Source organism: Oncorhynchus gorbuscha, linkage group LG22 (genome assembly GCF_021184085.1).
Source record: "Oncorhynchus gorbuscha isolate QuinsamMale2020 ecotype Even-year linkage group LG22, OgorEven_v1.0, whole genome shotgun sequence".
Taxonomy (NCBI): Eukaryota; Metazoa; Chordata; class Actinopteri; order Salmoniformes; family Salmonidae; genus Oncorhynchus; species Oncorhynchus gorbuscha.
This window is the reverse complement of record NC_060194.1, coordinates 9,300,641-9,328,434: the sequence shown is the minus strand read 5'-3', so window position 1 is coordinate 9,328,434 and position 27,794 is coordinate 9,300,641. Positions and strand designations below refer to the sequence as shown.

General features: G+C 44.4%; 1 pseudogene; it reads left to right on the top strand.

Annotated features, from left to right (window-relative positions):
- The first annotated feature begins 1,025 nt into the window (after positions 1–1,025).
- Positions 1,026–21,652, top strand: LOC124009075 (annotated as a pseudogene).
- Positions 21,653–27,794: the final 6,142 nt, after the last annotated feature.

Below are 27,794 nucleotides of genomic sequence, written 5' to 3'. Positions count from 1 at the left end.
CAAATTGTTTCCAGTGCAATTACAGTGTTACTGCTCAGGTGTAAGGGCAACTTAATGTGAAGTGTTCCATAAAATGGTTCATTTTCTACTGTCTTCATTATGAGCGCCTAACATAACTACCTCTCACTCTAATGATGATTTATGTTGATCTCCAGTTATAGACCCAGTTGAGCTCATACAAAACACAGTTGAGGGGTTTCAGTGGACATTAGAAACCGTGTCATTACACCTATATATTTCCAGAATCCCTTCGTAAAAAGTATATTATCTGTAGACATGGCAGTTGAGGAAAAACACAAGGTTTCATGATCCTTGTGAGGTAAATATCGGGAGCATGTGTCAGATGACTTAAGAATGTATGATAGCCTACATTCTTAATGCTTACAAACTTTAAAAAAGCTCAGTAAAGTGCCCAAGATGTGCGGATTCCCGTCACAATCCATACACGCTAGTTCATCTATTGGCGTTCTTGTGGCATGGTATTCATCCCAAGTCTTGGTACGACATACAGTGAACAGCTACCTCCACAGAGGAGAGAAATCGGTTGACTTTAATTGGATGTTGAAAGAGCCATAGCCAGCCAGTTAGACACAGGAGAGCAGGTTACTTGAACTACCCAGACAGCACTCTCTCATTGGTAAAGGCAAGACTGGCATCAGTATCTGGTTTGTAAAGGTCTGGTTCCAAGGGGCTCCTCCAGATGAGCTGTCTTTTGGACAGGTGGCCTGAGTCCTGAGCGCACCGAGACCTCTGGGTTACTTCTCTGCTTGTATATGTCACAGTGAGGATGGAAAGCTACTACATGTATTCGGATTTTAACTTCTGCAGTTGTGTCTGATGTTGTTTGGATAAAACGAGCAATCAAAAAATGAACAACATTGTTGTGAAGAGGTCAAATCAACAAAATATTTTGGAGGAGCGCAGAAGAAACGGTGTGGACTGTTTGGTAACAGATAGACAGCATACAGACTCACAACCATGCCAACAGGCAATAGAAGACAACCCTGTTGTTAAGTATAGGAGGTATGGGTAAGCACAAATTCCATTTTTTTGGTCATATACATCGCAATTTACAAAGGGCAAAATAAAAAAAACCTGTACCTAGGTTTCCGTCCAATTATGCACATTTTCCTACCAGTGGTGGGTTTCCACTAAATGTAGTGCACACAAAATGTACTTTTTCGCTTAAGTTTTCATGTACCGAATAAAAATATAAAGTTCACCACGTTTCCTGTGCATGTTCAACTCTAACGAAAGTTCTGTCACAAAAACTGTTCGGGTTAAATGGCAAATGGCCAAGACTGGTTTTAGCACGTACACTCTAGCCAACAGTACGTGGATACAGATACTGATGAGAATATTATGGATAAGAGCGAGAATATTTATATTTGTCAAATGGTAGTCAAGTATTGATCGTCCTGTCACCAGAATAAGACCCTAAATATTTATTGTAAAGGAGCATCAAGCACCATCACCATAATTGATTTAATCTGTAGCCTAATAAACTGCACGGTTTCCTGAGTCGTAGTGGAACACACAACATATTATCGAGTGACTCCAAGTTTACTTCTTGTTATTATATCAATATTTGCGCATAAATTCCACCACCATTTCTCACATTAACTAAAACTAAAACTGTACCGACATGTTTCCATCACAGCTGTCGTGATTTGTTATATACCATATGACTTACTCTCGTAAAAACTGTGGATGGAAACGTGATAACTGATCAGATGTATTTTTTTTCACACACAAAAAACACTTTATATTTTATGAAATATATTGAACATTGTCTGTAATGCTGCAAAAATGTTGTCATATTGAAAATAAATTGTAAGTGTTGTGTATGTTAGACATTACTTATTCAAATTGCAAGGAGATGACGGACATGATCATGATCAAAAAGCATGTTCAAAATAATTGGGTATGTGCAAACTTTAGATTGCTTACACAGCCCAACAGTGACATCTATGGATTCCCACCAAAAATACATTTACATAACCTTTACATTTGAGTAATTTAGCAGACACTTTTATCCAGAGCGACTTACAGTTAGTGCATGAATCTTAAGAGACAACTAAGAGACAACTACATATCACATTCGTAGAAAGTACATTTTTCAACTAAGTTATCAGCAAAGTTAGTGCTATGCGCGGGCTGATTTTTGGTCCTAGTCTATTCCTGAAATATCAGGTATAGCAACCCTATCCTTGTAATAAACCAGGAAATGATGACAACTCCTCTCCCATCAGAAGATTAAGCATAGTTCTATCATATTTCACCTTACACAGGTCTTGTCTAGGCGGGGTCAAGGTTTGCCACAAGCGCCAGGCGCTTCAGGACATGGCGAGGCCTCTTAAGCAGTGGCTGTACAAACACAAGGAAAACCCCTACCCCACCAAGACAGAGAAGGTCCTGCTCGCCCTGGGGTCCCACATGACTTTAGTACAGGTGAGCGGAGGCAAACCACATACCCCTCAAAGCAAGGTATGGGTTTGGTCACATGGATACTACCATGGAAGAAAAAAGCAGAAGCTAGTCAGACATTTTGTTAGCTGACAAGTTGAAGTTCTGAAATTCATCAAATTAATGTTCCTTTTTTTTTTTTTTTTTATGCTTATGTTGCAGGTCTCAAACTGGTTTGCCAATGCCCGGCGGAGGTTGAAGAATACAGTGAGTCAGCCAGACTTAAGTTGGGCTCTACGGATCAAACTCTACAATAAATACATCCAGGGCAACGCTGAGAGAATGAGTGTCAGCAGTGAAGACACCAATTCTGGGGGTAAGAGAGACTGGGGTAGGCTAAGCAGGGTTATAGCTGGGGATGTAACCTCAAACATTCTAAGTGTTCGTTTTAACACTCCCCAAGTGTCTATAGTGTCCCATACCACACAGAGTTAATGTTACACTTTTTTTCATTTTTGTAACTCTGTAAAAAGTAGAAAATGAACACCAGCCATTCAACAAAAAAATCACTCTACAATAACACTGAAGGGTGTGAATTTATGCAGTGGTGGAAAAAGTACTAACTTGTCATACTTGAGTAAAAGTAAAGATACCTTAATAGAAAATTACTCAAGTAAAAGTAAAACTCGCCCAGTAAAATACTAATTGAGTAAAAGTCTAAAAGTATTTGGTTTTAAAAATACTTAAGTATCAAAAGTAAATGGAATTGCTAAAATGTACTTAAGTATCAAAAGTAAAAGTATAAATTATTTCAAATTCCTTATATTAAGCAAACCAGACAGCACAATGTTCTTTATTTTATTGATGGATAGCTAGGGGCACACTCACTCAGACATATTTTACAAACGAAGCATTTGTGTTTAGTGAGTCTGCCAGATCAGATGCAGTAGGGATGACCAGGGACATTCTCTTGATAAGTGTGTGAATTTAACAATTTTGTTAATGTAATGAGTACTTTTGAGTGTCAGGGAAAACGTTTGGCGTAAAAAGTACATTATTTTATTTCGGAATGTAGTGAAGTAAAAGTCAAAGTTGCCAGAAATATAAATAGTAAAGTAAAGTACAGATACCCCAAAAAATACGTAAGTAGTACTTCAAAATATTTTTACTTAAGTACTTTACACCACTGAATTTATGTTATGCGAAATGAACTGTGTATTTTTTTTACTAATAGAGTTGCTGACCTTTTAACACTGCAGTTGAAACTTAAAAATGTATGTTTGAGATGTTCAGCCTCTTTTGGAGACCAAAGGCAGTTGACGGAGGACCAACATTATTATTATTATTTACTTATTTTTGCAGATGATGAGTGTCACTTACAAACTCCAGCTAGCCAACCAGAGCTCTCCAGGCCCTCACTTAAGAGTGTCATCAAACAGGAGAACAGGACTGATCCTGCCTTCAGTGACGACTATGTCTCTCCACCCCCCAAGTACAAGAGCAGCTTGCTGAACCGGTACATTAACGACACCCTACGACACGTGATCACAACCCCTGATGACGTCACAAAGTCCCACCTGAGGAACCACTCAGGGTCGTTCAGCTCCAACGAGTGTGACGACGACCTCGTCTCGCCTTCTTCCTCTGAGGCAGAGGCAAACTCTCTCTACCATATGGGTAAGGGATTTCTTATTCTTTGGAGACACTTTACTTGAAATGCTGAACAAAGTCTACAGAATGCTGCCATATGCAGGATATAAGAGATGTCATATGCAGACATACTAGCTAACGTACTGTAGCTTTACAACGACTGGACTCGGCTGTGGATCAGTGACATGGCACTAGCTTATTTCAAGGGTTAACGGTAGAATATGCAGAAATAGCTCCACCATTTCCCGGTTGCTAAAATTCGAATAGTTTGCCTAATTTTAGTTTACGTGACAAAACAAGCAGTCATTATGTAGAGAATCATTGTATTGTCTAAACCAGGGATGGGAAACTGATGGGGGTGGAGAACATTTAGAGAACATTTAGCTGTTTTACAGCAAGTTTGCTGCATTTCTACGCATTTTGCTATGGGGCGGAGAGAAGATTTTGCAATTTTATAACAAATTTCATGCAATTTTGCACATTTTGAGGCAGAGGCATAGCCACGGGAAGATATTGTGGGCAAGTCTCTCTCCAGAATGGCTCAGCTGTCTCCTGACAGTTCTTGCACAATATTGTTTTGTGTTAATTGTTTTCCCTTTGAATGTTTATTTTCATAAATTCCCCATTACATGTCACCTGTAGTAAATTTATAGTTAATCCCCGTCATTTGATTACATTCATTTCTGTTAATGCATGAATTAAACCTCTATAGGATAGGGGGACAGTCGCATCTCACTTGGCCAAAAGCCAGGGAAAATGCAGAGCGCCAGATTCAAATAAAACTTTCATTAAATCACACATGTAAGATAATAAATTAAAGCTACACTTGTTGTGAATCCAGCCAACATGTCAGATTTTTAAAAGGCTTTTCGGCGAAAGCATAAGATGCTACTATCTGATGATAGCACAACAGTAAACAAAGAGAGTAGTATATTTCAACCCTGTAGGTGCTACACAAAATGCAGAAATAAAATAGAAATCATGCCTTACCTTTGACGAGCTTCTTTTGTTGGCACTCCAATATGTCCCATAAACATGACAAATGGTCATTTTGTTCAATTAATTCCATCCATATATATCCAAAATGTCAATTTATTTGGCACTTTTAATCCAGAAAAAAAACAGCTTCCAATTTGCACAAAGTCACAACAAAATATCTCAAAAGTGACCTGTTAACTTTGCCAAAACATTTCAAAATACTTTTGTAATACAACTTTAGGTATTTTAAAAAGTTAATAAACGATCAAATTGAAGACGGGTCTATCTGTTTTCAATAGAGGACGAGAGGAAACTAACGCTACTTTTCAAGTACTTTTCAAGTCTAACTCTCAACAGCGTTTTCCAAGATGGCCGTCCTTCTTCATTGCACTATGGTTTCAAGAGAATAATCCCTCAAGCCTTGAAAATTAGCCGACAAATAGTCTACCTCTTCATTGAGGAGGATGATCAATACCAATCATAATTGCAAAGACATGATATCCAATCGCCAGGTTTGGTTGGTAGGAACTGCAAATATGTGCCAGGGAGAAATGAAAATCAAAAAGAAAAGTCCCATGTTACCAGAAACCAGGGTTTTGAACTGGGAAGATTCCATCTCAAACATAGGCTTCTCTATAACTCTCTGAAAAAATGTTTCCTGAAAATCAACCCATTTTCCATGAAACAACCCTCAGCCCCAGAGTCTATTACATTTGCGGAACCGGTCCAAGAGTCACAACAAAGATTTTTACTGGACAGAATTAAAGTGACCAAATGCTTTGCATGGGCTCAGTCTCAAAGCCAGAGGAAAGATGTTTTCAGGGAAAAATACTTTTGTAGAACATCTACTTGGCGAGAGCAATCAAAGAGTCCACATCTGAAGGAACCTCCGGGAGAGAATCTCATCCTTAACCACTGCGTGGAGTCCCTCCAGAAAACGAGCGAAAAGCGCCGGCGTCGCTTCCACTCACTAGAGGCAGCAAGAGTGCGGCAAACTTAATGGACCGTTCACCTTTAAGGAAGCCAGGGCCCTAGAAGCCTCCCTACCAAAAACTGAACGGTCAAAAACGAATCATCTCCTCTTTAAAAACTTGTTTCAATAGCTGTGCCCCATTCTCGAGCCCGGCCAGTAAGGAGTGAAAAAGGAGCTCTCTCTAGAGTATGTGTTTTGAGAGAGAACACAATCTCACATTGAGAAAGGAGCTACACTCATGGGCTTAGCAAGGTGGGTTATTAAAGGTTCTGGAGGCTCGGCAGGCCAGGAAGTAACAGGTGGCACGAGACGTAGACTCTGGAACTGTCCAGAGAGGTCGGAAACCTGAGCGGCCAGGTTCTCCACGGCATGGCGACGCAGACAGAGCCAGACAATTCCTCCTTCTGCCGAGCATGGCTCCTTGGATCTCGACGGCTGTCTGAAGTCGCTGGGTCCATTCCTTGGTCGGTTCCTTCTGTCATGCAGGTGAAAGAGGACCCAAAAGCGACTTAACAGAAACAGAGTTTATTCAAGTCCAAACAGAAAACGACAAATCCTGAATCCTTAACAGGAAATGTCCAAACAGGGAATAACAGAAATCCTCTAGTCTGTAGAGGGGAATAACAGGAGAAGCGGCCACAGACTGCAGGTCGCGGGTACTAAACAAGGAACCGACAGGACAGGAACGGAACACAAAGGAAGAAATAGGGACTCTAATCAGGGGAAAGGATCGGGAACAGGTGTGGGAAGACTAAATGATGATTAGGGGAATAGGAACAGCTTTAGAAAGAGGGAAAGAACTAATCCAGTGGGGAGCACAGGGAAGGACATGATAATAAATGACAAACATGACAGGAATAACCTCAACCAAATTGACAAATGAGTAGGAACTGCAAATGAGTGCCTAAGAAATATCGTTTCCCCATGCGAAACCAATGAACAGACAGTGACCTCAAAAATAAATAATTCGGAATGGTTAGTCCTCAGGGTTTTGCCTGCTACATAAGTTCTGTTATACTCACAGACATGATTCAAACAGTTTTAGAAACTTCAGTGTTTTCTATCCAAATCGACTAATCTACTATCCAAATCTACTACTCTTGGCATGAGGAGCAGGAAGTTGAAATTGGGCACGCTATTTATCCAAAAGTGAAAATGCTGCCCCCTATCCCAAAGAGGTTTTAATTAGGCCTACAGTCATTTACTGTGAAGTTGGAGTGAAAATTTCACAACCTGCTACATTACATTTACATTTAAGTCATTTAGCAGACGCTCTTATCCAGATCGACTTACAAATTGGTGCATTCACCTTATGACATCCAGTGGAACAGTCACTTTACAATAGTGCATCTAAATCTTAAAGGGGGGGGTGAGAGGGATTACTTATCCTATCCTAGGTATTCCTTAAAGAGGTGGGGTTTCAGGTGTCTCCGGAAGGTGGTGATTGACTCCGCTGTCCTGGCGTCGTGAGGGAGTTTGTTCCACCATTGGGGGGCCAGAGCAGCAAACAGTTTTGACTGGGCTGAGCGGGAGCTGTACTTCCTCAGTGGTAGGGAGGCGAGCAGGCCAGAGGTGGATGAACGCAGTGCCCTTGTTTGGGTGTAGGGCCTGATCAGAGCCTGGAGGTACTGAGGTGCCATTCCCCTCACAGCTCCGTAGGCAAGCACCATGGTCTTGTAGCGGATGCGAGCTTCAACTGGAAGCCAGTGGAGAGAACGGAGGAGCGGGGTGACGTGAGAGAACTTGGGAAGGTTGAACACCAGACGGGCTGCGGCGTTCTGGATGAGTTGAAGGGGTTTAATGGCACAGGCAGGGAGCCCAGCGAACAGCGAGTTGCAGTAATCCAGACGGGAGATGACAAGTGCCTGGATTAGGACCTGCGCCGCTTCCTGTGTGAGGCAGGGTCGTACTCTGCGGATGTTGTAGAGCATGAACCTACAGGAACGGGCCACCGCCTTGATGTTGGTTGAGAACGACAGGGTGTTGTCCAGGATCACGCCAAGGTTCTTAGCGCTCTGGAAGGAGGACACAATGGAGTTGTCAACCGTGATGGCGAGATCATGGAACGGGCAGTCCTTCCCCGGGAGGAAGTGTTATGCAGGTGAATGAGGACCCAAAAGCGACTTGGCAAAAACAGAGTCTTTAATCCAGTAAAGTAAAATACAATCAAAAAACACAATTTCCACTCGTAATGACGAGAACAGACTGGAGACTCGATCTTGAACAGCAGGTTGCCTTGGGAAGGCACTTGAACTTAGCAGACTCAGACACCTGCTCACCACGCAGCATCTGAGGGAAACACGACACGACAGGGCGATACACAAACACAGCACGGTGAACAATAGACAAGGATCCGACAGGGCAGAAACGGAAAACAAGGGGAGAAATAGGGACTCTAATCAGGGGGAAAGATAGGGAACAGGTGTGGGAAGACTAAATGATTGATTAGGGGAATAGGAACAGCTGGGAGCAGGAACGGAGCGATAGAGAGAAGAGAGAGAGGGAGGAAGAGAGAAAGAGGGGAACGAACCTAAAAAGACCAGCAGGGGGAAAACGAACAGAGGGAAAAGCAAAATGACAAGACAAAATAAGACAAAACATGACAGTACCCCCCCCACTCACCGAGCGCCTCCTGGCGCACTCGAGGAGGAATCCTGGCGGCAACGGAGGAAATCATCAATAAGTGAACGGTCCAGCACGTCCCGAGACGGAACCCAACTCCTCTCCTCAGGACCGTAACCCTCCCAATCCACTAAGTATTGGTGACCCCGTCCCCGAGAACGCATGTCCATGATCCTACGTACCTTGTAAATAGGTGCGCTCTCGACAAGGACGGGGGGGGGAGGGAAGACGAACGGGGGTGCGAAGAAAAGGCTTGACACAGGAGACATGGAAGACAGGATGGACGCGACGAAGATGTCGCGGAAGAAGCAGTCGCACAGCGACAGGATTGACGACCTGGGAGACACGGAACGGACCAATGAACCGCGGAGTCAACTTACGAGAAGCTGTCGTAAGAGGAAGGTTGCGAGTGGAAAGCCACACTCTCTGGCCGCAACAATACCTAGGACTCTTAATCCTACGTTTATTGGCGGCTCACAGTCTGTGCCCTGTAACGGCAAAGTGCAGACCTCACCCTCCTCCAGGTGCGCTCACAACGTTGGACAAACGCTTGAGCGGAGGGAACACTGGACTCGGCAAACTGGGATGAGAACAGAGGAGGCTGGTAACCCAGACTACTCTGAAACGGAGATAACCCGGTAGCAGACGAAGGAAGCGAGTTGTGAGCGTATTCTGCCCAGGGGAGCTGTTCTGCCCAAGACGCAGGGTTTCTGAAAGAAAGGCTGCGTAGTATGCGACCAATCGTCTGATTGGCCCTCTCTGCTTGACCGTTAGACTGGGGATGAAACCCGGAAGAGAGACTGACGGACGCACCAATCAAACGACAGAACTCCCTCCAAAACTGTGACGTGAATTGCGGGCCTCTGTCTGAAACTGCGTCTAACGGGAGGCCATGAATTCTGAACACATTCTCGATGATGATTTGTGCCGTCTCCTTAGCGGAAGGAAGTTTAGCGAGGGGAATGAAATGTGCCGCCTTAGAGAACCTATCGACAACCGTAAGAATCACAGTCTTCCCCGCAGACAAAGGCAGACCGGTAATGAAGTCTAGGGCGATGTGAGACCATGGTCGAGAAGGAATGGGGAGCGGTCTGAGACGACCGGCAGGAGGAGAGTTACCTGACTTAGTCTGCGCGCAGTCCGAACAAGCAGCCACGAAACGGCGCGTGTCACGCTCCTGAGTCGGCCACCAAAAGCGCTGGCGAATAGACGCAAGAGTGCCTCGAACACCGGGATGACCAGCTAACTTGGCAGAGTGAGCCCACTGAAGAACAGCCAGACGAGTGGAAACAGGAACGAAAAGGAGGTTACTAGGACAAGCGCGCGGCGACGCAGTGTGCGTGAGTGCTTGCTTAACCTGTCTTTCAATTCCCCAGACTGTCAACCCGACAACACGCCCATAAGGAAGAATCCCCTCGGGATCAGTAGAAGCCACAGAAGAACTAACCAGACGGGATAAGGCATCAGGCTTGGTGTTTTTGCTACCCGGACGGTAAGAAATCACAAACTCGAAACGAGCGAAAAACAACGCCCAACGAGCTTGACGGGCATTAAGTCGTTTGGCAGAACGGATGTACTCAAGGTTCTTATGGTCTGTCCAAACGACAAAAGGAACGGTCGCCCCCTCCAACCACTGTCGCCATTCGCCTAGGGCTAAGCGGATGGCGAGCAGTTCGCGGTTACCCACATCATAGTTGCGCTCAGATGGCGACAGGCGATGAGAAAAATAAGCGCAAGGATGAACCTTATCGTCAGACTGGAAGCGCTGGGATAGAATGGCTCCCACGCCTACCTCTGAAGCGTCAACCTCGACAATGAATTGTCTAGTGACGTCAGGAGTAACGAGGATAGGAGCGGACGTAAAACGTTCTTTTAGAAGATCAAAAGCTCCCTGGGCGGAACCGGACCACTTAAAACACGTCTTGACAGAAGTAAGAGCTGTGAGAGGGGCAGCAACTTGACCGAAATTACGAATGAAACGCCGATAGAAATTAGCGAAACCTAGAAAGCGCTGCAACTCGACACGTGACCTTGGAACGGGCCAATCACTGACAGCTTGGACCTTAGCGGAATCCATCTGAATGCCTTCAGCGGAAATAACGGAACCGAGAAAAGTAACGGAGGAGACATGAAAAGAGCACTTCTCAGCCTTCACGTAGAGACAATTCTCTAAAAGGCGCTGTAGAACACGTCGAACGTGCTGAACATGGATCTCGAGTGACGGTGAAAAAATCAGGATATCGTCAAGATAGACAAAAACAAAGATGTTCAGCATGTCTCTCAGAACATCATTAACTAATGCCTGAAAAACAGCTGGCGCATTGGCGAGACCAAACGGCAGAACCCGGTACTCAAAATGCCCTAACGGAGTGTTAAACGCCGTTTTCCACTCGTCCCCCTCTCTGATGCGCACGAGATGGTAAGCGTTACGAAGGTCCAACTTAGTAAAGCACCTGGCTCCCTGCAGAATCTCGAAGGCTGATGACATAAGGGGAAGCGGATAACGATTCTTAACCGTTATGTCATTCAGCCCTCGATAATCCACGCAGGGGCGCAGAGTACCGTCCTTCTTCTTAACAAAAAAAAAACCCGCCCCGGCCGGAGAGGAAGAAGGCACAATGGTACCGGCGTCAAGAGACACAGACAAATAATCCTCGACAGCCTTACGTTCGGGAGCCGACAGAGAGTATAGTCTACCCCGAGGAGGAGTGGTCCCCGGAAGGAGATCAATACTACAATCATACCACCGGTGAGGAGGAAGGGAGTTGGCTCGGGACCGACTGAAGACCGTGCGCAGATCATGATATTCCTCCGGCACTCCTGTCAAATCGCCAGGTTCCTCCTGAGAAGTAGGGACAGAAGAAACGGGAGGGATGGCAGACATTAAACACTTCACATGACAAGAAACGTTCCAGGATAGGATAGAATTACTAGACCAATTAATAGAAGGATTATGACATACTAGCCAGGGATGACCCAAAACAACAGGTGTAAAAGGTGAACGAAAAATCAAAAAATAAATAGTCTCACTGTGGTTACCAGATACTGTGAGGGTTAAAGGTAGTGTCTCAAATCTGATACTGGGAAGATGACTACCATCTAAGGCGAACATGGGCGTAGGCTTTTCTAACTCTCTGAAAGGAATGTCATGTTTCCGAACCCATGCTTCGTCCATGAAACAACCCTCAGCCCCAGAGTCTATCAAGGCACTGCATGTAGCACCGAACCGGTCCAGCGTAGATGGACCGACAAAGTAGTACAGGATCTAGATGGAGAGACTTGAGTAGTAGCGCTCACCTGTAGCCCTCCGCTTACTGATGAGCTCTGGCTTTTACTGGACATGAATTAACAAAATGTCCAGCAACTCCGCAATAGAGGCACAGGCGGTTGGTGATCCTCCGTTCCCTCTCCTTAGTCGAGATGCGAATACCTCCCAGCTGCATGGGCTCAGTCTCTGAGCCAGAGGAGGGAGATGGTTGCGATGCGGAGCAGGGAAACACCGTTGATGCGAGCTCTCTTCCACGAGCCTGGTGACGAAGATCTACCCGTCGTTCTATGCGGATGGCGAGAGCAATCAAAGAGTCCACATTTGAAGGAACCTCCCGGGAGAGAATCTCATCTTTAACCACTGCGTGGAGTCCCTCCAGAAAACGAGCGAGCAGCGCCGGCTCGTTCCACTCACTAGAGGCAGCAAGAGTGCGAAACTCAATAGAGTAATCCGTTATGGATCGATCACCTTGGCATAGGGAAGCCAGGGCCCTAGAAGCCTCCCTACCAAAAACTGAACGGTCAAAAACCCGAATCATCTCCTCTTTAAAGTTCTGGTAATTGTTAGAGCAATCAGCCCTTGCCTCCCAGATAGCTGTGCCCCACTCTCGAGCCCGGCCAGTAAGGAGTGAAATGACGTAAGCAACCCGAGCTCTCTCTCTAGAGTATGTGTTGGGTTGGAGAGAGAACACAATATCACACTGGGTGAGAAAGGAGCGGCACTCAGTGGGCTGCCCGGAGTAGCAAGGTGGGTTATTAACCCTAGGTTCTGGAGGCTCGGCAGGCCAGGAAGTAACAGGTGGCACGAGACGAAGACTCTGGAACTGTCCAGAGAGGTCGGAAACCTGAGCGGCCAGGTTCTCCACGGCATGGCGAGCAGCAGACAATTCCTGCTCGTGTCTGCCGAGCATGGCTCCTTGGATCTCGACGGCAGTGTTACGAGTGTCTGTAGTCGCTGGGTCCATTCCTTGGTCGGATCCTTCTGTTATGCAGGTGAATGAGGACCCAAAAGCGACTTGGCGAAAACAGAGTCTTTAATCCAGTAAAGTAAAATACAATCAAAAAACACAATTTCCACTCGTAATGACGAGAACAGACTGGAGACTCGATCTTGAACAGCAGGTTGCCTCGGGAAGGCACTTGAACTTAGCAGACTCAGACACCTGCTCACCACGCAGCATCTGAGGGAAACACGACACGACAGGGCGATACACAAACACAGCACGGTGAACAATAGACAAGGATCCGACAGGGCAGAAACGGAAAACAAGGGGAGAAATAGGGACTCTAATCAGGGGGAAAGATAGGGAACAGGTGTGGGAAGACTAAATGATTGATTAGGGGAATAGGAACAGCTGGGAGCAGGAACGGAGCGATAGAGAGAAGAGAGAGAGGGAGGAAGAGAGAAAGAGGGGAACGAACCTAAAAAGACCAGCAGGGGGAAAACGAACAGAGGGAAAAGCAAAATGACAAGACAAAATAAGACAAAACATGACAGGAAGAGCAGCTCCGTCTTGCCGAGGTTCAGCTTGAGGTGGTGATCCGTCATCCACACTGATATGTCTGCCAGACATGCAGAGATGCGATTCGCCACCTGGTCATCAGAAGGGGGAAAGGAGAAGATTAGTTGTGTGTCGTCTGCATAGCAATGATAGGAGAGACCATGTGAGGTTATGACAGAGCCAAGTGACTTGGTGTATAGCGAGAATAGGAGAGGGCCTAGAACAGAGCCCTGGGGGACACCAGTGGTGAGAGCGCGTGGTGAGGAGACAGGAGCGACCTGTCAGGTAGGACGCAATCCAAGCGTGGGCCGCGCCGGAGATGCCCAACTCGGAGAGGGTGGAGAGGAGGATCTGATGGTTCACAGTATCGAAGGCAGCCAATAGATCTAGAAGGATGAGAGCAGAGGAGAGAGAGTTAGCTTTAGCAGTGCGGAGCGCCTCCGTGATACAGAGGAGAGCAGTCTCAGTTGAATGACTAGTCTTGAAACCTGACTGATTTGGATCAAGAAGGTCATTCAGAGAGAGATAGCGGGAGAGCTGGCCAAGGACGGCACGTTCAAGAGTTTTGGAGAGAAAAGAAAGAAGGGATACTGGTCTGTAATTGTTGACATCGGAGGGATCGAGTGTAGGTTTTTTCAGAAGGGGTGCAACTCTCGCTCTCTTGAAGACGGAAGGGACGTAGCCAGCGGTCAGGGATGAGTTGATGAGCGAGGTGAGGTAAGGGAGAAGGTCTCCGGAAATGGTCTGGAGAAGAGAGGAGGGGATAGGGTCAAGCGGGCAGGTTGTTGGGCGGCCGGCCGTCACAAGACGCGAGATTTCATCTGGAGAGAGAGGGGAGAAAGAGGTCAGAACACATGGTAGGGCAGTGTGAGCAGAACCAGCGGTGTCGTTTGACTTAGCAAACGAGGATCGGATGTCGTCGACCTTCTTTTCAAAATGGTTGACGAAGTGATCTGCAGAGAGGGAGGAGGGGGAGGGGGAGGAGGATTCAGGAGGGAGGAGAAGGTGGCAAAGAGCTTCCTAGGGTTAGAGGCAGATGCTTGGAATTTAGCGTGGTAGAAAGTGGCTTTAGCAGCAGAGACAGAGGAGGAAAATGTAGAGAGGAGGGAGTGAAAGGATGCCAGGTCCGCAGGGAGGCGAGTTTTCCTCCATTTCCGCTCGGCTGCCCGGAGCCCTGTTCTGTGAGCTCGCAATGAGTCATCGAGCCACGGAGCGGGAGGGGAGGACCGAGCCGGCCTGGAGGATAGGGGACATAGAGAGTCAAAGGATGCAGAGAGGGAGGAGAGGAGGGTTGAGGAGGCAGAATCAGGAGATAGGTTGGAGAAGGTTTGAGCGGAGGGAAGAGATGATAGGATGGAAGAGGAGAGAGTAGCGGGGAGAGAGAGCGAAGGTTGGGACGGCGCGATACCATCCGAGTAGGGGCAGTGTGGGAGGTGTTGGATGAGAGCGAGAGGGAAAAGGATACAAGGTAGTGGTCGGAGACTTGGAGGGGATTTGCAATGAGGTTAGTGGAAGAACAGCATCTAGTAAAGATGAGGTCGAGCGTATTGCCTGCCTTGTGAGTAGGGGGAAGGTGAGAGGGTGAGGTCAAAAGAGGAGAGGAGTGGAAAGAAGGAGGCAGAGAGGAATGAGTCAGAGGTAGACGTGGGGAGGTTAAAGTCGCCCAGAACTGTGAGAGGTGAGCCGTCCTCAGGAAAGGAGCTTATCAAGGCATCAAGCTCATTGATGAACTTTCCGAGGGAACCTGGAGGGCGATAAATGATAAGGATGTTAAGCTTGAAAGGGCTGGTAACTGTGACAGCATGGAATTCAAAGGAGGCGATAGACAGATGGGTAAGGGGAGAAAGAGAGAATGACCACTTGGGAGAGATGAGGATCCCGGTGCCACCACCCCGCTGACCAGAAGCTCTCGGGGTGTGCGAGAACACGTGGGCGGACGAAGAGAGAGCAGTAGGAGTAGCAGTGTTGTCTGTGGTGATCCATGTTTCCGTCAGTGCCAAGAAGTCGAGGGACTGGAGGGAGGCATAGGCTGAGATGAACTCTGCCTTGTTGACCGCAGATTGGCAGTTCCAGAGGCTACCGGAGACCTGGAACTCCACGTGGGTCGTGCGCGCTGGGACCACCAGATTAGGGTGGCCGCGGCCACGCGGTGTGGAGCGTTTGTATGGTCTGTGCAGAGAGGAGAGAACAGGGATAAACAGACACATAGTTGACAGGCTACAGAAGAGGCTACGCTAATGCAAAGGAGATTGAAATGACAAGTGGACTACACGTCTCGAATGTTCAGAAAGTTAAGCTACGTAGCAAGAATCTTATTGACTAAAATGATTAAAATGATACAGTACTGCTGAATTAGGCTAGCTGGCAGTGGCTGCGTTGTTGACACTACACTAATCAAGTCGTTCCGTTGAGCGTAATAGTTTCTGCAGTGCTGCTATTCGGGGGCTAGCTGGCTAGCTAGTAGTGTTGTTTACGTTACGTTGCGTTAAAAGAATGACAATAGCTGGCTAGCTAACCTAGAAAATCGCTCTAGACTACACAGTTATCTTTGATACAAAGACGGCTATGTAGCTAGCTATGTAGCTAGCTACGATCAAACAAATCAAACCGTTGTACTGTAATGAAATGAAATGAAAATGTGATACTACCTGTGAATGCGACCGGGTTGTTGAGTCTATTCAGAAGACGTTGGCTAGCTAGCAGAGTCTCCTACGTTAAGGACGACAAATAGCTGGCTAGCTAACCTCGGTAACCTGGACTAGCTAACCTCGGTAAATTAAGATAATCACTCTAAGACTACACACTCTAAACCTAAACTACACAATTATCTTGGATACGAAGATACAAAGACAGCTATGTAGCTAGCTAACACTACACTAATCAAGTCGTTCAGTTGAGTGTAATAGTTTCTCCAGTGCAGCTAATCAGTGGACGTTAGCTAGCTGGCTAGTGAAGACTACGTTAGGATGGCGAAATACGATAATTACGCAATTATCTTTGATACAAAGACGGCTATGTAGCTAGCTAAGAAAGAAATTGCTAAGATAAGACAAATCAAACCGTTGTGCTATAATGAAATATAATGAAATGTAATGAAAAAGTTATACTACCTGCGGGAGCGAAGTGCCGATGCGACCACTCGCTCCAACCCGGAGAAACAAGTTTTGTTTTATTTCATACCATCATTTACGAGTTTTGTCAATGTTTTCATTGTATTTTGTTTGAAGCGCTCCATGTGAGCAATGAGCACGTGTCTGGTTTTTCTGTCCTCTTAATGTTGATGGAGTGTGTGAGCATTAGCACACATAGGCTAACTGGATGTCTGATTTCTGATTGTCTTAACTCACCACCACTAAAAAGCTGAGCTTCTCAGTATTTTTTTTCAATAAAGTTATTTTTTTTTAAATGCATCCATTGTGACCAATATTTCCTCACAGTATTTGAAAAATCATTCCAACACTTTCTCCCTCGATAATCACCAGGCTTTGGAGTGAAAGACCAAAACATCATGCTCCGAGTATCCCATATATCCAGTGGAAATCTCATAAATTAGCCTACCTGAACACGTTTCCTTTTGCGCAAAAACAGCTGTGTCTGTCCGGAGCTCACTGGTGTGGAAACTCTTAGGGTCCAGAATAGGCTAGTTGATATAAAGTTTGCAAGCTTAGGGCTGGACCTTCATATACAGTCATTGGGCTGGACCCAGTAAGACAGATCGAAAGGTGACAGACAGGCGGAGTATAGAGAGATAAAAGTACCTGCATTTTCATCAGGATATTTAATGTTTTTATTTGTCAGATTTATGCATTTTTACTTCGTTAACAATATAAATTATAGGCCTACTGCGACATTGGCCTAGGCTGTCTCATTTATTTGGCTGCCAATGGCTCATGGTGAACCAATATGTCCATATTGCAGAGGTTGGTGCTCTCACATTGGTGGCATTTTAACTTTTAGATGTTTATCATTTTTATTCCGATTTGTATTCTTAACTAAGTGAAAATTATTTTGAGAAACAAAAAGCACAGATATAGCATACATAGAACAGATCTACCGCTTCATAGACTTGCTTTCAATGAGAATGACATATCTATAACTCACATTTCTACATAAATATGGTTTTGTCGCCCAAAAAGTTATATTGCAGCTTTTAAGATTTGCAGCTTTAGGTTTGCAGAACTTCTGTTCATTCAGTTGGTCTTATCGGTCAATGTTGAAAGCTTTGACAAGACACAACTAGGTTAGAGGGAGATATGTTTGAGACTTGGGTGCACTTCGGGACCTGAAGTTAGGAGCACTGCCCTAAATCAGGTTGACAACTCTAAACTCCAGAAAGGTCCTGGAACCAAAGCAACAGCTAATAAGAACTTGTGCTGACATCTAAATCCATTGCTTATAAAATCCTTGATCTTGTTTAGCCAAAGACAAAGTAGTAGACTATTTCATTGGTCCTATGATTTCCATGATCCATATTCTAGTGTGTTGTTTCCTTGCCATGGTGGAAAATAGCAGATCCCAGGGTCAATTACAGAATGTCTGAGATTTTATTGTCCCCAAGGTGAGACATGAGGATCTTTGCCAAAGTTTCTGGTACAAATGGCGTTTCAATGTGGATTTTTGCTTAGACCCTGTTACTAAAGCACCACAGACTTGCTTCTGGAAGTTCAAATAATTATATCCAAACAAAGTTGCAAGTACAGTTTCTCAAATTAGTTTATAAAGACATTACAGTATATATCACATACATTTCTTACCTCATTAGCCTATGTCACAAAATACCCAGTTTTAGGGTAGGCTACCAACAGAACATTGGTAGAACAGAACATTACATTCAGATATCAAGAAACATTTCCGATTTCTATACAGGCACAAAGCAATTTTTTTGGTGTGTCCTGGAGTATTTAGAGGGTGCTTAGAGCTTCTCTGGAATGGGAGTGGAGAGCAGTGCTGAACCTTGATGCAGTCTCGAAAGAACTCCGTATGTTAACGCTTTTTTACACTGCACTGGGGAGGGGTAAAAGAGTCACTACGCCTATCTGGGACATGCTAACTAGTGTTGTTACGTGGATGTCCAATATAACGACAGGTCATCAAACACTAAATCTGCCTGCCAAGTGAAAGTCTTCAGAAAGCGTCTATTACACTGGGCATCTTGACGTTGAAATATGCTGTTAAACTATAACAAGTGGTCTTTCCCTTCAAGGAGCCAGAGACGAATAAATCTTACTGGATTCATGTTTTATATGGAGTGAGGACACTGCACACTTTTTTTTACCTAGTTTGTTGCAAAATGAAAATATTCATGGTGAGACAGAAGTTCCTCGTTTTCTGATACCCTAGATGAACAGTTATAATTCTTGGGAGCTTGGTTTCAATCTCTCTCAATTAGCAACTGATTTCGATCTGTAGTGCCAATCCAGCTCTGACTAACTTTGGAGGGCAGGTGAACACTCTCTGCCCTGCATCCCCTTGAAGTCCAGGGTTGTGCAACACTACTTTATGAGCTCATGACTTCTATGATCAGAATGGTAATGTTATTTTCAGAGTAAGCCAAGGAATTTAATATTTGTTGTACTTGATGTCCCAGAGATGCTAGAGATGCTAACATGATTTTTAAGGTCTTGTACAAAACACTATTTCAGTCAAATGAATGGATAATTCTTGTAAAACATATATGACACAGAGACAAACACAGCAGAGTACAATTTCCCTATAATGATTTACATGTGCATTTGTATTTAGTAATAGGTTTCCAGAAAGTACTGTTGTTGTTTTTTAAACATAAATGTCAGAACCACCAAAAAAGAGTAGAGACATTCAGTAGCAAAATGTGAGAGGCGTCAAATGATTTATTGTCTGCCTATAGTTGCTCTTGGCCTGGGTCTTGTTATAGAAATAGGAGTCTGAGATGTTTCAGGCAGCGAATATTGAAAGCGGCATTTTGTATGCTCACAATTGGCCTCTAATTTTCCTGCTCATAGCTCCCTGAAGAGAAATATATTTTGGTCTGTCTGACTTGTCTCAACAAATCAGATAGCCCTACTGCTGTGTTCACATGAAAAACATGTAAGCAAACATGCAAATCAACACACTATTTCTTACTCATTTATAAACCGACTCATAAAAAATGATGATAACACCCAAACTATAAACAAAGTGCATTTTGGAGATTGATAAACCAACATTTGAGCTCAAATCAATATGTTTAGTGGAGCCAAAGACACCCAGAAGGTGAGACACTGCCACTAAAGATCCATAGAGGGAGTATTGCAGTACATGTCACTCATTCACACAATACTCCCATACACATTTCTATGATGTATGATGATCTGCAGTCCTCAGCCAAACATAAAGCGAGAGGGCAGAGGGGGGATTGAAAAACAGTGAAATAACTTTATGGATGCAAACGAGCTCTGGAGACCTGGAAACAGAGTGTCTGCATTCATGACACTGCACAGATATTGTATTTTTCCATCTGAAAAGGCACAGGAGAAGCATAATTGCATTTGTTTTGGCCGGAGTGCTTATGAGCAGCCAGACTGGAGTACTTCAGTGAGTTAAGGCCCTCTGGCGCAGTTAAAGTGCACATGTGCGCACACACACACACACACACACACACACACACACACACACACACACACACACACACACACACACACACACACACACACACACACACACACACACACACACACACACACACACACACACACACACACACACACACACACACACACACACACACACACACACATGCAAATACTGTAATGCACACAGAAACTGAAAAATATGAATAGAGAACACAATGCCAACAAACACTCATACATAGTACCAGTCAAAAGTTTGGACACACCTACTCATTGGTTACTACATCATTCCATATGTGTTATTTCATAGTTATGATGTCTTCACTATTATTCTACAATGTGTGCAAACTTTTGACTGGTACTGTATGTAAATAAATATTTGCGAAGTATAGGTTCCAGAAAACTCCATACTTTATCTTTAATTGGCCTTTCCTGTACAATAAATGTAAGTCTGGCTTTTTTCTATCCATGTTTTCAGACACAGTGAACTATGCATCAACTAGATGTGACAGGTAAGAGTATGTTTGTTTGTTTGTTTATGGACCCCTTCTATCCAGTGTACCATTCTTTATAGCGAGTATAAGCGCTCTAGATGCATAAGAAGACATATTCACTTCACAGTCCAGCATAAAGATTTAGTATGAATTAATAAACATGTAATAATGCAACCTTTCGTTGTGGCACACCCACATTGGGATGAGCAAATAATGGCAGTCTAGGCAGATGCATTTCTATGGCTGTTGTCTGTTAGTAGGAAGTCTCCCTGTTGTGAATGATGATTTCATCTTGGGGAGTGTGCATTAATGATACGGTCTAGGCTCTAAATCTCTAAATCTCTCCTTTATGTCATTCGCAGTGAGGGGAAGAGTGAGAGAGGCCAGAGGAGGGAGGGGGCAGAGTGGAGAGAGATCCACGCTGCCATGGCTCTGACTAACTTGGCCCAGGGGCAGTGCTGCGCCACAGGGACTACCACCACCAGCTGCATCATCCAAAAGTCCTCCCACATCTCAGAAATTAAGACTGTCAAAGTGTCTCTGCCAAACAATGTCTAGGCCACTCCGGGGTGCAGTTTGTCTTGATCTAGCTTTCCCCTCCGCCAATCATAACCTTAACCATTAGTGCGGAAAACTCAAAACTGACCCAAGATCAGCATCTAGGGACAACTTTACCCTTCATCATCTGGTCCAGGGCCACTCTGGTCCCTTGAATTACATATAATTTATATAAGAAGTGTTTACACCCTTGTGTTAAATGGTAGTAAGGAAAAAATATATAAAATACTAAGATGGAATCGATTTAACACTTAACACCAATGTAGAGTGAAGGCAGAGTTGTAGGCCAGAGTTACATAAACTCAGTGAAAATTTTAAAAATGCACTATGCCATTTTCTGGTTTACTAATACTTCACCTAATTTCAGTTTGTGACAAAACAATCAATTATAGTGGAGATAATCATTGTACCATCTAAACCGCTGTGAAATATATTTTCCATATCCAAAAGTATTGTATTTTCAGATGTTTGAAGTTTGTACAACACTGAAAGTAAAAGATGCAAAAGCTAAACTTAACCGGAAGCATAGAAATAGTGCACATACAACAGATATACTGCTTCTTAGACTTGCTTTCAATGAAATTACAGATACAGTAACTCCCATTTTTATGTGAATTCGGCTGAGTAGCCCAAAAAGTTACATATTGCTATTTTTTTTAAAGCTTACACTTTCGATGGTATAAACATGTATTTTGGGGCAATAGACAGTGTTCATTTTAATAATTTAAGAGTTGATTTAACACTTTCGATATTGTTGTGAAAGAGAACTGAAAGGACAAGTGGTTACCATGATATAAATGTAAATATTAGTTCAATAGTTCTGTAGCAGTAATGCATAACAATGTGCTATTGAAATCGTGAAAGAATATAGCAGCAAATGTCAGAGTAAAAACAGAACTGAGGATTTTATAACACTAAATACCCGTTTTGGAAACCTTTCCTTTGGTAGTCTCACCTCATGGTCTGGGTAACACTGTTTTGCTTGGTTTCTCGCACTTAACAATGCCCAAGTAACTACATTATCTTTACATTTGCTTAAACATTTTGCTTAGACACAGTGTTGATTCTTGTTTCTTTAGAATGCCGCTGGCTTTTCATCCAGAAACCAGAAGCCTACAAGAAAACATATATTGAACCTGCCGAAAAGATCATAGTTCTTTCCATTAACCACGCTATGCCTTACAGTATTCTTCTGAGTCAGTATTTCTATCCGCTGGTAGATGGTGACATGTTTTGGGTCAATGTGTGTATTTTTCTATTGTAACCATGATATTTGTTTGATTACATAAGAACTATATTTTTCACTATATACTGTATATACTGTATAACCATTTTCTATTGTTCTCAATGACTTAATTTATATTAACTTTAGGAGACTGGGTTTGTATCCTAGGCAAAACTATTATCACAACGTAGAGGTGGAAATACTTTGAATGAACTGCAGCTATTTGAATAAATACTTGACTTAACTCTTGTTAATCCTACTATATGTCACAGAAAATGATGAAACATGCATTTTGTTCTTTGCTCAAAAACCACTTGTGTCTTGGTCTTATAGAATGAGTTTTAAGGCTGCACAACCATATAACATCTGCTAGTATTGGCTGGATGAAGGACATGGGAAGCCTTTGACATCTGACAGAGCGAACTTATCGTGTTCTATTTGGGAAAATTCTCTTGACACTGAACATAAGCACATAATCATACACTGGGCTCTGAGACGATTCCCTAAAACATAGCTTAGTAGTATTTTCCACTGGTCCCTTTCTCAATCAATCAATCAATCAATCAATCAATCAATCAATCAATCAAATGCATTTATAAAGCCCTTTTTACCATCAGCCGATGTTACAAAGTGCTATACAGAAACCCAGCCTAAAACCCCAAACAGCAAGCAATGCAGATGTAGAATGACGGTGGCTATGAAAAACTCCCTAGAAAGGCTGGAACCTGCTTTGGTGACATCTTGAGAAGTGTGTTCTCAGTCTTGAATGTTGAGGTAGGCTTGTGGACATACACTACCGGTCAAAAGTTTTAGAACACCTACTAATTCAAGGGTATTTCCTTATTTTTACTATTTTCTACATTGTAGAATAATAGTGAAGACATCAAAACTATGAATTAACACATATGGAATCATGTAGTAACCAAAAAAGTGTTAAACAAATCAAAAGATGTTATATTTGAGATTCTTCAATTAGAAAACCTTTTATATTGATGACAGCTGCGCACACTCTTGGCATTCTCTCAACCAGCTTCATCAGGAATGTTTTTCCAACAGTCTTTTATGAGTTCCCACATATGCTGAGCACTTGTTGGCTGCTTTTCCTCTGCAGTCTGACTCATCCCAAACCATCTGAATTTGGTTGAGGTCGGGGGATTGTGGAGGCCAAGTTATCTGATGCAGCACTCTATCACTCTTGATGATTTCAATAGCACATTATTAAACAATACTGCTACAGCACTATCGATCAGCAATTTCATGTCTTCTTCAAGTTCTGTCAAGTTGGTTGTTGATCATTGCTAGACAGCCATTTTCAAGTCTTGCCATAGATTTTCAAGCCAATTTAAGTCAAATCTATAACTAGACCACTCAGGACCATTCCATGTCGTCTTGGTAAGCAATTCCAGTCAATATTTGGCCTTGTGTTTTAGGTTATTGCCCTGCTGAAAGGTGAATTTGTCTCCCAGTGTCTGTTGGAAAGTAGACAGCCAGGTTTTCCTCTAGGATTTTGCCTGTACTTAGCTATATTCCTATTATTTTAATCCTATAAAACTCCCTAGTCCTTGCCGATGACAAGCATACCCATAACATGATGCAACCACCACAATGATTGAAAATACGAGGAGTGGTACTCAGTGATGTTTTTTGTTGGAATTGCCCCAAACATAAAACTTTGTATTGAGGACATAAAGTTTTACTTTAGTGCCTTGTTGCAAACAGGATGCATGTTTTGGAATATTTTCATTCTAAAGGCTTCCTTCTTTTCACTCTTTCATTTAGGTTAATAATGTGGAGTAACAACAATGTTGTTGATCCATCCTCAGATTTTTCCTATAACACCCATTAAACTCTAACTGTTTGAAAGTCACCATTGATCTCATGGTGAAATCCATGAAATCCATGAAAACCAAGTGATAATGCCCTTGAAGCCAATGTCTTGAGGGTATAGTGGCACGGTCGACTATTTACTTTGTCTCAGGCCTAACATACCTGAAGGGCACTTTTCTGCATTTGCTGTATGATCGATGAGAATCTCCATATTGCAAATGTAATGTCCCTTACTAGACGTCCGCGAATGTGTTTAACATTCGCTGACGGTGTTGGGCCGTGCACCGGAGCCAGATCTTCCGGGAAGTCATCAAACGAAGTCTCTCGGACATAGTAGTAGTAGTAGTATATGCCATTTAGCAGACGCTTTTATCCAAAGCGACTTACAGTCATGTGTGCATACTATCTGTGACATTAGGTTTCCATTTGATAAAATGTTCAGATTTTGGTCATTTTTCCACTGTCCCAGTAAATTCCACCAGATGGCGAATGGATTCTTATTGCAAATGTACAAAACGTCACCAATCACGACATGGCCATTTCTCCTAAACGGAAAAGTCTTCAAAGACGAAACTTGGTGAGCATAGGTTTGGCCTAATGGGCTGTTACCCCAGAAACAAAATGTGTTGAGGCCTCAACGCTTTTTGAGTTAAGGCCATTTTTCTGGGATTAAAGGTCAAAAATGAAAATAGAGCGCTAATTTGACCACCTTACGTCAAAGTACATGAACCTTCGGTGTCAGGAAAAAAGGACCAGCCATTTATCTATCCTAATTTTAGAAAAATTGTACAATGTACAATCGGTGATGGTCAAAGAAATGTATTTTTGCGGCATGTTCAGACAAATCTGTTAAGGTGGGTGTTGTAACGTCGTTCGTCTATTGTAAGAAGAGAGTCAGACTGAAATGCAGCGTGTAGGTTACTCATGACTTTAATGAAGATAATAGCGGTACATGAAATAACTGTATATGAAAACAACAAACGAAACGAAAACCTATTACAGCCTATCTGGTGACTACAACACTAAGACAGGAACAAACACCCACAAAATACAACGCGAACTCAGGCTACCTAAATACGGATCCCAATCAGAGACAACGATAAGCAGCTGACTCCAATTGAGAATCGCCTCAGGCAGCCAAGCCTAACTAGAACACCCCTAATCATACACAATCCCAATTAATACAAACCGCAATACGAATACAACATATAAACCCATGTCACACCCTGGCTTACCCAAACATATACCAAAAACACAAAATATAATGACCAAGGCGTGACAGAACCCCCCCCCCCCCTAAGGTGCAGACTCCCGGATGCACCTCAAGAGCATAGGGAGGGTCCGGGTGGGCGTCTGTCCATGGTGGCGGTTCTGGCTCGGGACGTGGACCCCACTCCATTAATGTCCTATTTCCTCTCCTTCGCGTCCTGGGATAATCCACTTTCTCCGCCGACCATGGCCTAATAGTCCTCGCCCTGATCCCCACATAACTGAGGGGCAGCTCGGGACCGAGGGGCAGCTCGGGACAGAGGGGCAGCTCAGGACAGAGGGGCATCTCAGGACAGAAGGGCATCTCAAGACAGAGGGGCAGCCCGGGACTGAGGGGCAGCTCGGGACAGAAGCAGCCTGAGAGGAAGCTCAGTACCGAGAGGAAGCTCAGTACTGAGAGGAAGCTCAGGCAGGTATTAGGCTCCGGAAAATCCTGGCTGGCTGGTGGAACTGGAAGATTCAGGTTGTCTGGCCGATCTAGAAGATCTTGGCAGACTGGCACTTCTGGCGGATCCTGGCAGACTGGCACTTCTGGCGGATCCTGGCAGACTGGCGACGCTGGGCCGACTGGCGGCGCTGGGCAGACTGGGAGCACTGGGCAGACTGGGAGCACTGGGCAGACTGGGAGCACTGGGCAGACTGGGCAGACTGGAGACAGGCTCTGGCTGTGCTAAACAGGCGGGAGACTCCAACAGCGCAGGAGAGGAGAAAAGCTCTGGCTGCGCTAAACAAGCGGGAGACTCCGGCAGCGCAGGAGGGGAGAAAAGCGCTGGCTGCGCTGAACAGGCGAGGCGCACTGGAGGCCTGGTGCGTGGTGCTGGAACTGGTGGTACTGGCGCGAGGACACGCACAGGAAGCCTGGTGCGGGGAGCTGCTACCGGAGGACTGGTGTGTAGAGGTGGCTCTGGATAGACCGGACCGTGCAGGCGCACTGGAGCTCTTGAGCACCGAGCCTGCCCAAGCTTACCTGGCTCGATGCCCACTCTAGCCCGGCCAATAGGAAGGGCTGGTATGTGTCGCAGCTGGCTCTGCACCCGCACTGGAAACACCGTGCGCTCCATAGCATAACACGGTGCCTGCCCGGTCTCTCTAGCCCAACGGTGAGCACAGGGAGTATGCGCAGGTCTCCTACCTGGCATAACTATTCTCCCCTCTAGCCCCCCCAATACATTTTTTGGGGTGACTTTCCGGTTTCCAACCGCGTCGCCGTGCTGCCTCCTCATACCTGCGCGTCTCCGCTTTAGCTGCTTCTATTTCCTCCTTGGGACGGCGATATTCTCCCGGCTGCGCCCAGGGTCCTTTTCCGTCTAATTCCTCCTCCCATGTCCAAATCTCCAAATGGTGCAGTCTCTCCCACTGCAACTGCTGAAGCGAATCCCAGGCGGGCTCCTGCACTCGCTCTGGGTCGGCCGCCCACCTGTCGATTTCTTCCCACGTAGTATACTCCATGCTTCTGCTGTCCATAACGTCCTCCTTCAAATTCTGCCAGTTCACACGCTGCTCGGTCTGTGAGTGGTGGGTGTTTCTGTAACGTCGTTCGTCTGTTGTAAGAAGAGAGTCAGACTGAAATGCAGCGTGTAGGTTACTCATGACTTTAATGAAGATAATAGCGGTACATGAAATAACTGTATATGAAAACAACAAACGAAACGAAAACCTATTACAGCCTATCTGGTGACTACAACACTAAGACAGGAACAAACACCCACAAAATACAACGCGAACTCAGGCTACCTAAATACGGTTCCCAATCAGAGACAACGATAAGCAGCTGACTCCAATTGAGAATCGCCTCAGGCAGCCAAGCCTAACTAGAACACCCCTAATCATACACAATCCCAATTAATACAAACCCCAATACGAATACAACATATAAACCCATGTCACACCCTGGCTTACCCAAACATATACCAAAAACACAAAATATAATGACCAAGGCGTGACAGGTGTTGAAACTCTACGTGATTTCCGTGATTTTCTGAAATAACACTCACTCATTCAACCCTCTGTAAATAAGTCAGTTCTTAACGTAAAGACTTAAAACTCAAAATTGTGTATGTGTTCCCTTTCAGCTTCCTGTGTCAACCGGAAGTACCTGAAATTGGGTACCGGAAGTACCTGAAATTGGGTACCGGAAGTACCTGAAATTGGGTACTTCCGGTTATAGGGGCTGTTTGGAAGGGTTAAAAAGGTCAGATCATTCCAAAACTTGTGTGATTAGGCAACCCTCATGAACTGTAAATCAGTCATTTCTCCCAACAGATGTCAAAGAAAAAACTCACACATACACACACATAAAGGATGGAGTGACACAGTGCGGGGCTTAAAGACACACAGAGCCTGCAATAGTTACCTTTGTTCAAACTATCTAAGAACCATCCGACCTAGAGCTCTGAAACTTTAGAAACCTGTTCTAGAGGTCAAGTCGATATGTGG